The sequence below is a fragment of the Sturnira hondurensis genome, unplaced genomic scaffold (genome assembly GCF_014824575.4).
Source record: "Sturnira hondurensis isolate 20B ecotype Veracruz unplaced genomic scaffold, ASM1482457v3 Scaffold0006413, whole genome shotgun sequence".
Taxonomy (NCBI): Eukaryota; Metazoa; Chordata; class Mammalia; order Chiroptera; family Phyllostomidae; genus Sturnira; species Sturnira hondurensis.
This window is the reverse complement of record NW_028079044.1, coordinates 46,220,440-46,229,150: the sequence shown is the minus strand read 5'-3', so window position 1 is coordinate 46,229,150 and position 8,711 is coordinate 46,220,440. Positions and strand designations below refer to the sequence as shown.

At 38.9% G+C, this 8,711-nt stretch overlaps 1 pseudogene; it reads right to left on the bottom strand.

Annotated features, from left to right (window-relative positions):
* Window positions 1-3,925: 3,925 nt before the first annotated feature.
* LOC118988936 (phosphoserine phosphatase-like) lies at window positions 3,926-6,942 on the bottom strand (annotated as a pseudogene).
* Window positions 6,943-8,711: the final 1,769 nt, after the last annotated feature.

Here is an 8,711-nt window from a genome sequence, read left to right as displayed (position 1 = left end):
CAACCTGGACAAGTAACTAACCTCATTTATATTTATGGAAGCTGTAAAGGGGAAATTCTTGCAGCCCTTTCTAAGAGATAAAATGAGCCTGATATGATTGCTGGGCTACACTTTACTTTTTTTATTTATTTTTATTTTTATTTTATTTAATTCTTGTTCAAGTACAGTTGTCTGTCTTATATTCCCAGCCCTTCCCCCCTCCAGTGCTCCCCACCTCCCTCCCTCAATATAATAAAGGCCATATATGAAAGATCTACAGCCAACATCATACTCAATGGGCAAAAACTAAAATCTTTTCCACTAAGATCAGGAACAAGACAAGGTTGCCCACTTTCACCACTTCTATTCAATATAGTATTAGAAGTTCTAGCCACAGTGATCAGACAAGAAAAGGAAATAAAAGGCATCCAAATTGGAAAGGAGGAAACAAAACTGGCATTGTTTGCAGATTACATGATAGTGTACATGGAAAATCCTATAGCCTCTACCAAAAACCTGCTGGAACTAATAAATGAATTTGGCAAAACAGCGAGATATGAAGTCAATATCCAGAAATCAAAGGCATTTTTGTATACCAACAATGAAACAGCAGAAGCAGAAATCAAGAAAAAAATCCCATTTGATATAGCAAAAACAAAAATTAAATATCTGGGAATAAACCTACTCTTTACTTTTAATATGGGGAGAAACCCAAACATATTGCAAGCAAACTCTACCAAAATTGAACTTTGAATTTTGTTTAGACTCCACATGAGATGGTCTGGTATTTGAACACCTCGGTTTTTATGTGCTATCACATTATAGGCTTAAAAAAGGACACATGAAGACATGTGCATACCAATAAAGCAGTCACCCTCCATTCCCCATAACCCATACCCCCCACAAGCATCTGTTTTCTATCTCCGTGGATTTGCTTATTCTGGATATTCCATTCAAGTGGGCAGTTACACTTTTCATTCATGCTACAAGTAGGTGCTGGCAGCTTATTCTGTGGCAACCAACAACTTGAAATGTGGCCCAAATTATGAGAAAAACAAGGAAAGAAAATTAGCCTTCACTGATGGCCAACTATGATATTTCTTTTCTATACTGTTAATCTTCACAATACTTCTCTAGGGTAAATAGAATCTTTTGTATTTTAAAAACTGAGAAATATAGTCTTAGAATGCAACTTAGATTGGGTTTTCTGAAAAAAGACTCTGCCACACAGTTTTGTGTGCAGGTCTTTGAGGAAGTATACATGGGCACCATGCCTGTAAGGAGGAGATGGGAGCAGACTGGACAGAGAAGTTGATGCCGTTACCATGGAGACCTCAAATGTTTCTACAAGGAGTCTGAAATTTTCTCAGATTGAGACAGGGGCTGGGATAAATCCAAATAACTACTTTAATAAAATTATTTTATTCATTCCTTACTGTAAAAATCAAGTAGGAAGAATGAACTCATTGATTTCCTTTATTTGCTCATTCATTGATTAATTCACTCATAGACACTTAGAGAGCCCCTACTATGTGCCAGAATATTCTCTAGGTGCTGTGTGAATACTGATATTTATTAAGGTACATTTTGTTCTCCAAGGATCTTGAAGTCCAGCCTTGTCAATGGTTAAGTAAATGAGGTCTTTGAAAACCACACAGACACACAGACACATAGAAACACAGACACACACACACATTATAAAACTTACACCAAATTAAAACAAAGAAGGACCTAATCTGCAAACAAATTTTCCCCCAAGGCTACAGGAAATCCCTGAGGAACAGGAAGATACTTGTATAGACCCAAGTATTCCCTTCTCCCTTGAAAACCATTTTTTGTGGGTAGAAACTAATGAAAGGGTATACTCTTCTGTTTCATCTCTGTTTGATGGATTTGGCTCTGTGCAGAAGACAGTGTCTGGCTTGGATTGTTTCTGAATTTGCCTTTGCATCAACTGTAATCTCTAGGCTCTTCTTCCTGACACAGTGGGGAAAATGTTTTTAGTGGGAATAATAATACCTTAAATGAAGTGACTAAAGAAAATAGATTGGAAAATAAAGATTGAACTAAATAAAAATGTCATAATAGGTAAGAAGTGCTGCCAGTATTTTTCCAGTGGGACCCTAAACCCACTATCCATCAATATTTGGGGCTTAAAGTAGACAATGTAATTAGAATGATACCATTTGCTGAGACCTCCATGGACATAAAAGAGCACAGTTCTGGCTTTAGAGCATCCTTGTCAGCAGAATAATGTGAACCCAGTATCAACAACTAAAGTAATAAAGACAAGGTGAGGTTTCTTTTCAAAGTCAACCAATTTGAAACTGATAATAGCACACAAACAGCACATCAACCTCTGAATCTATTGTTATATTCCAAGAAGAAACATGTGGAGTCTACTACCACATATACTGTATTGCTTTGTGAAGTGAGAGTAAAAAAAGTACATCTTTGAGTTAAGAGAAAAAGAGGTAGGTAGTTGACATTTAAAGTGTTTCAAACTGATGTTAAGTTATGCTAATCTAATATCTTAGAAACACCCAAATCAACAAGCTCATTGCTAAAAGAGAGAGAAAATATATAAACTCTCTGAAAACTAGGAATAGCTCATTCATGAACTCATTTGTTTGTATTAGGCATAATGTATAGAGCACTTATTATATGCCAGACACTTTCCAGGAACAGGTGTTAAAGTAAAAAATACAAGAAAAAAAGTTTTTTATTTTCTTGGAACTCTTTCAAATAGAGAAGGAAATATAATTATCAAGTGTAAAATAAATAATGCCAATATAATGTTGAAGACTGATAAGGGCTATGAAAAAAATAAAGGACAGGCATGATATAGAGGGGCAATTTTCAAACTTTTTCATCTTGTGTTACACATAAAATAATTACTGAAATTCTGTGGCACTCCAAAAAATATATTTTTTCTTGATCTGATAAAAAAATAGATATAATAATTTTGATACATTTGCACCAGACAACTGTTGTTGTGTTGGCTGTTATCATTTTTTATTTGACAGTCTAAATGAAAAGAAGTCAGTGCCCCTGACTAGATAGCCAGGTATTGCATGTTTTAGAAATTCTTATGGGGCACCAGTTGAAAATCACTGATGCAGAGGATAATAGCAGGACTAAGGATTTCAGATGGAGTAGTAGATACTGGCTTCTCATAAAAGGAACAATTTGAAAGAAGAAAGGGAGCCTTCTGGAGGAATATGTGGAGATCAGGTACTCCAAGAAGATGAAACAGTACAAAAACCCTAAGGTGGAAACGAGTTTGGCACAAATGAAAATATTCTGGCAAGCCAGGTTATGATCTATCACAAGGCTGTGTGTCCTGGTGTACGGTCTCCTGGTTGCCTGTTCCTAATTCACCCAGAGACACTGAATGCAATCCTGGGAGGTCCAGGAGTTTAGTGAGCAAGAGTGAGAATGGCAGGAGATGTAACTGGCAGAGCTAAGCTATGTCATTGGAAATGCAATGCACCTAGAGTCAGGCATCCTGGATTCTGATATGGCCACTCAGAACGGAGTGATCTGTAGCCAGTTGCTGCTTTACTTAGAGCTTCAACACCTTCTCTTCAAAGCAAAGACACTGAATTTGATTCTCCATAATGCCATTTTCTCCCATACTCTTCACAATTCTATGAACCTACTATTTAAAGTTCAATTTAAATAGGGTGGCTTAGAACTTCAGACCTTGGAGATGTCAGTGGTTAATTCCATCATATGATGTTTTGCTTTGTTTGTTTAGGTTAAAACAATTAAGTCACCAAAGGGGATGAGTTTGAGGGTGGGAGGCAGGGATGGGTGGGGAGGGGGGCGTGGTGGGGTGAAAAGAGAAACAACTATACTTGAACAACAATAAACAAAGGGGAAAAAAAGCCCTAACTGTAGTTTATTTGCAAGTACAGATAATTGGTACCACATCTGCCCATTATGTTGTAACAGGCAATTGTAAGCAAATGGTATCAAACTGTATAACTTTTACAAATTAATATGAATTTGTTGTGAACTGTATAAAAACTCATTATTCTTCCACCTCTCCCAAAGGCTCTACAAAGTCAGTTGTGTACCACTCTGCATTGTCCTTTACTTGTCTGATCACATTTGCTCCAAATCAGTGAAAACATCAGCAGGAGGACAGGGTTCCATGTCTGTGGCTCCATTTCCAATCATGATGATTTTCTTTTTTTAAAATATATGTTATTGATTATGCCATGACACTTGTCCCATTCACCCCCTTTATTCTCCTCCACCCTGCACACCTCCTCCCCCCTTCCCCCCTTTAGTTTATGTCCATGTATCACAAGTTCTTTAGCTTCTACATTTCCCATACTATTCTTGCCCTCTTCCTGTCTATTTTCTACCTACCATCTATGCTACTTATTCTCTGTACCTTCTCCCCACTTCTCCTCCTCCCACTCCCCTGTTGCTAACCCTCCATGTGATCTTCATTTCTATGGTTCCACTCCTGATCTAGCTGTCCCCTTGGCTTGCTTTTGTTTTAGGTGTGGTTGTTAATAACTGTGTGTTTGCTGTCCTTTCACTGTTCATATTTTTAATCTTCTTTTTCTTAGATAAGTCCCTTTAACATTTCATATAATAAGGGCTTGGTGATGATGAACTCCTTCAACTCGACCTTATCTGAGAAGTACTTTATCTGCCCTTCCATTCTAAATGAAAGCTTTGCTGGATAGAGTGATCTTAGATGTAGGTCTTTGGATTTCATGAGTTGGGATACTTCTTTCCAGCCCCTTCTTGCCTGTAAGGTCTCTTTTGAGAAATCAGCTGACAGTCTGATGGGAACTCCTTTGTAGGTGACTGTCCCCTTATCTCTTGCTGCTTCTAGGGTTCTCTCCTTTATTTTAATCTTGGGTAGTGTAATTATGATGTGCCTTGGTGTGTTCCTCCTTAGGTCCACCTTCCTTGGGACTCTCTGAGCTTCCTGGACTTCCTGGAAATCTATTTCCTTTGCCAGATTGGGGAAGTTCTTTTTTTTTTTTTTTAAGAAATTCCAAGGTCACTTTATTTCTCTTGTTGAAATAGCAGGAGGTTAAACTCCACTGGTTTTTAAAAAATATTTTATGTATTTATCTTTAGAGGGGAAGGGAAGGAGGGAGGAAGAGGAACATCAATGTATGGTTGCTTCTCATGCATCCCCTGCTGGGAACTGACCTGCAACCCAGGCATGTGCCCTGACTGGGAATGGAACTGCAATTGCCTGGTTCGTAGGCCTGTGCTCAATTCACTGAGCTACACCAGCCAGGGCAGAAGTTCTTTATTATTTGTTCAAATAAGTTTTCTACTTGTTGCTCTTCCTCTTCCTCTTCCCCTTCTGGTACCCCTATAATTCAGATGTTGGAATGTTTAAGGATGTCCTGGAAGTTCCTAAGCCTCTCCTCACTTTTTTGAATTCTTATTTTTTCATTCTTTTCTGGTCGGATGTTTCTTTCTTCCTTCTGGTCCACTCCATTGATTTGAGCCCCAGTTTCCTTTCTATCACTATTGGTTCCCCTTGCATTTTGCTTCATTTCACTTAGTGTAGCCTTCATTTTTCATCTAATTTGCGACTAAGATCAACCAGTTCTGTGAGCATCCTGATCACCAGTATTTTGAACTGTGCATCTCATAGGTTGGCTATCTCTTTGTCACTTAGAAGTATTGGTTCTGGGGCTTTGAGCTATTCTTCTTCTTGAGCCATGATGTTTTGGTCTGTTTGCATCTATTATGTAAGAGGGGCGAAAGCCTAGGTGTTCACCAGGGTGGGTCAGCCCAGTTGCTGGGTTGTGACTAGGGGCAGGGTCAAAGAAGGAGAAATGACATTTGTTCTCCTCTCTCTCAGATTTTGGTCCCTCTGCCACTTCCCATAAGCAAATTAGGCCCTTCTTGTGCTTGTTCCCAGGTGGGTGGGCTTGTGTTCATTCTAGGACTCTGTGGGTTTCTCCAATGAACTCTCCTATGAGTCTGGGAGCTCTCTCAGCACTTCAGTCCCTGAAAGTTTTTTCAATTGGTGCTGTTAAGCTTTATTTCCTGGTGCTGGGGCGCTGCATTGCACAGTCTATCTCACTGTCCATTTTTTTCATCTGGTTTATTTGTGCATGAATGTGTAACCGTGGTCAGCCAGCCACCTTACACCCACAGTGGGTCTGCTTATTGCCACCCCATGCTTGGGATCTGCCAACCATCACCTGCACACCTGGATTGGTCTGGCAGCCACTGTTTTTCCCTGCTATGAACCGTCTTTGCCAGCCACCGACTCTGCCCCTCTTACTGGTCTGGATAAATGGTTCATTGTTGTTGGACTTCAGTACAGTTCAATTTTCTGTCTGTTTTGGTTGTGTTTTTGTTTTAAAATCTTTGTTGTCCTTAAATTTGGTTGTGTGAGGAGGTACAGTATTTCCATCTATGCCTCCATCTTGGCCAAAACTCCCTCCAATCAAGATTATTTTCTTAAAGTGAAATTTTTCCTTTAAAAGTTTAATAACTTTGCCTTTTCCACCAGATTTAGCTGTTGGCTATATCCTGTCAAAACCTGTATACTCACCATGAAAGAAGAATGTCAGCCTATTGGCAAATACATTGGTGGATGGGATATTAAGTTTTGAAATGATGTGTTCTACAATGCTCCTAAATCCACCAGATGCTAGGAAAACCTGAACATACAGGTGACTTACTAGCTCCCTTATGCCAGGAGTCAGGTGTGGAGGGTGCTCTGTGATGAGCCTCTGTACCTGTTCCCTGGAGGGCCAGATCAGTACTAGGCACTCTGTGAGGGCAGCCTTGAAAGGCTCTTCCCCCACCCATGGCTCACTTTGTCATTTCTTACACAGCATCCTGAACTCCACAGATTTCGGCCAGCTTATCAGTGCCTTTTTTTTATGACTGTGCTGTCAACATCAAAGCAGACTGCATCCGCTGAACAAAAAACTTCCTCAACTCTGAGTGGGAGACCATCCTTAGAAGAATGTTCCTCCCCACACTGAGGGCCCAGAGATGTATGAAAGGATGCACAGCATCACTAGCCATCAGAGAGATGTGAATTAAAATAACAATGACACTATTTCACACCAGTCAGAATAGCCATCATAAATAAATCAACAAACAACAAGTGCTGGCTGGGGTGTGGAGAAAAAAGGAACCTTAGTACACTGTTGGTAGGGATGCAGACTGGTACAGCCACTATGGAAAACAGTACAGAGTTTTCTCAAAAAACTAAAAATGGAACTGCCTTTTGATCTGGTAATTCCACTGCTGGGATTATACCCTAAAAATCCTGAAACACTAATTCAAAAGAACCTATGTACTCCAATGTGCATAGCAGCACAATTTACAATAGCCAAGTGTTGGAAGTAACCTAAGTACCCGTCACTAAATGAATGGATCAAAAAACTATGGTACATTTACACAATGGAATACTACACAGCAGAAAGGAAGAAGGAGCTCCTACCCTTCTAGACAGCATGAATGGATCTGGAGAGCATTATGCTAAGTGAAATAACTGAGGTGGTGAAAGACAAATACAATATGATCTCATCTCTAAGTGGAACCTAATCAACAACAAACAAGCAAGCAAAATATAACCAGAGACATTAAAATTAAGAACAAACTGACAGTAACCGGAGGGGTAGGGAGAAGGAGACTATGACAAAGGGTCATCAAGGAGCATGTTTAAAAGACACACGGACAAAGCCAAAGGGAGGTAGGATTGAGGTGGGGAAGTGGGGATGGTTGGGGTGGGGGAGTGGAGGGGAGATGGAGACAACTGTACTTGAACAACACTAAAAAATTAAAAATATAGAAAAGAAAAAAATAATTAAATCAATTATCTTTTATACAATAGCTAGGAAGCAATTATTTTTAGTGGAGTAAAGGAATTTGGAGAGGAAAGGAAATCTCCAAATATGATGGAGAAAGAAGACAAAGAGTAGATGTGGATTTTGGCCACTTGGTAAAGAGCATTGGACCTCATTTGCACCAGGTGGTGGCTAACCACAGGAACATTCTGGATTTTAAATATTGAGCATATTATTCTTAGGGACTAATTATAGATTGTCAGAAATATTTATTTATTTAATTAATTTATTGAGATGACATTAGTTAATAAGATTATATAGATTTCAAGTGTAGATTTCTATACTACATGATCTGTACATTACCTTGTGTACCCATCAACAGGCATTTTTAAATAAGACAGAAAGTTGAGTAAAAGGTAGTCAAATCATCCACTGAATAATGAACATGTCTACATTTTCAGAGCATGAAAGAAATATTTATTTATTTAATTTACCCAGTATAAACAGAAGATAACCTCTTCATTCTATAAATGAGTAAGCAGAAGCCCAAACTAGCTAAAAAAATGGTAAAAATTGTTGATTTCCAGCAAAACCAGGGCTAGAATCCAAGTTTCCTGATTCTAATTCTTTTACTTTGAGATAGGTATAATTAAATAATATTACAACTATGTTTAATTTAATATTTAGGACTGATTCCAGAAAGCCCCAACTTGTTTGTGCCATCCAGGCTTCTGTTAACACAAACTGTCCTTTTGCGTTAATTGGCAAACATGAATAAGTAAAGCAGCCTGAGTCTTTGTCAGTAGACCTCAGGTTGGAGGTATAGGCCCCCTGGGTCCCATCCTGACAACCTTGGTTGTGCAGTGTACAAACTACACAGCTGTATGTAGCAGATCTGATACTGGCCCACCAAGTACCTTTTGGCCATTT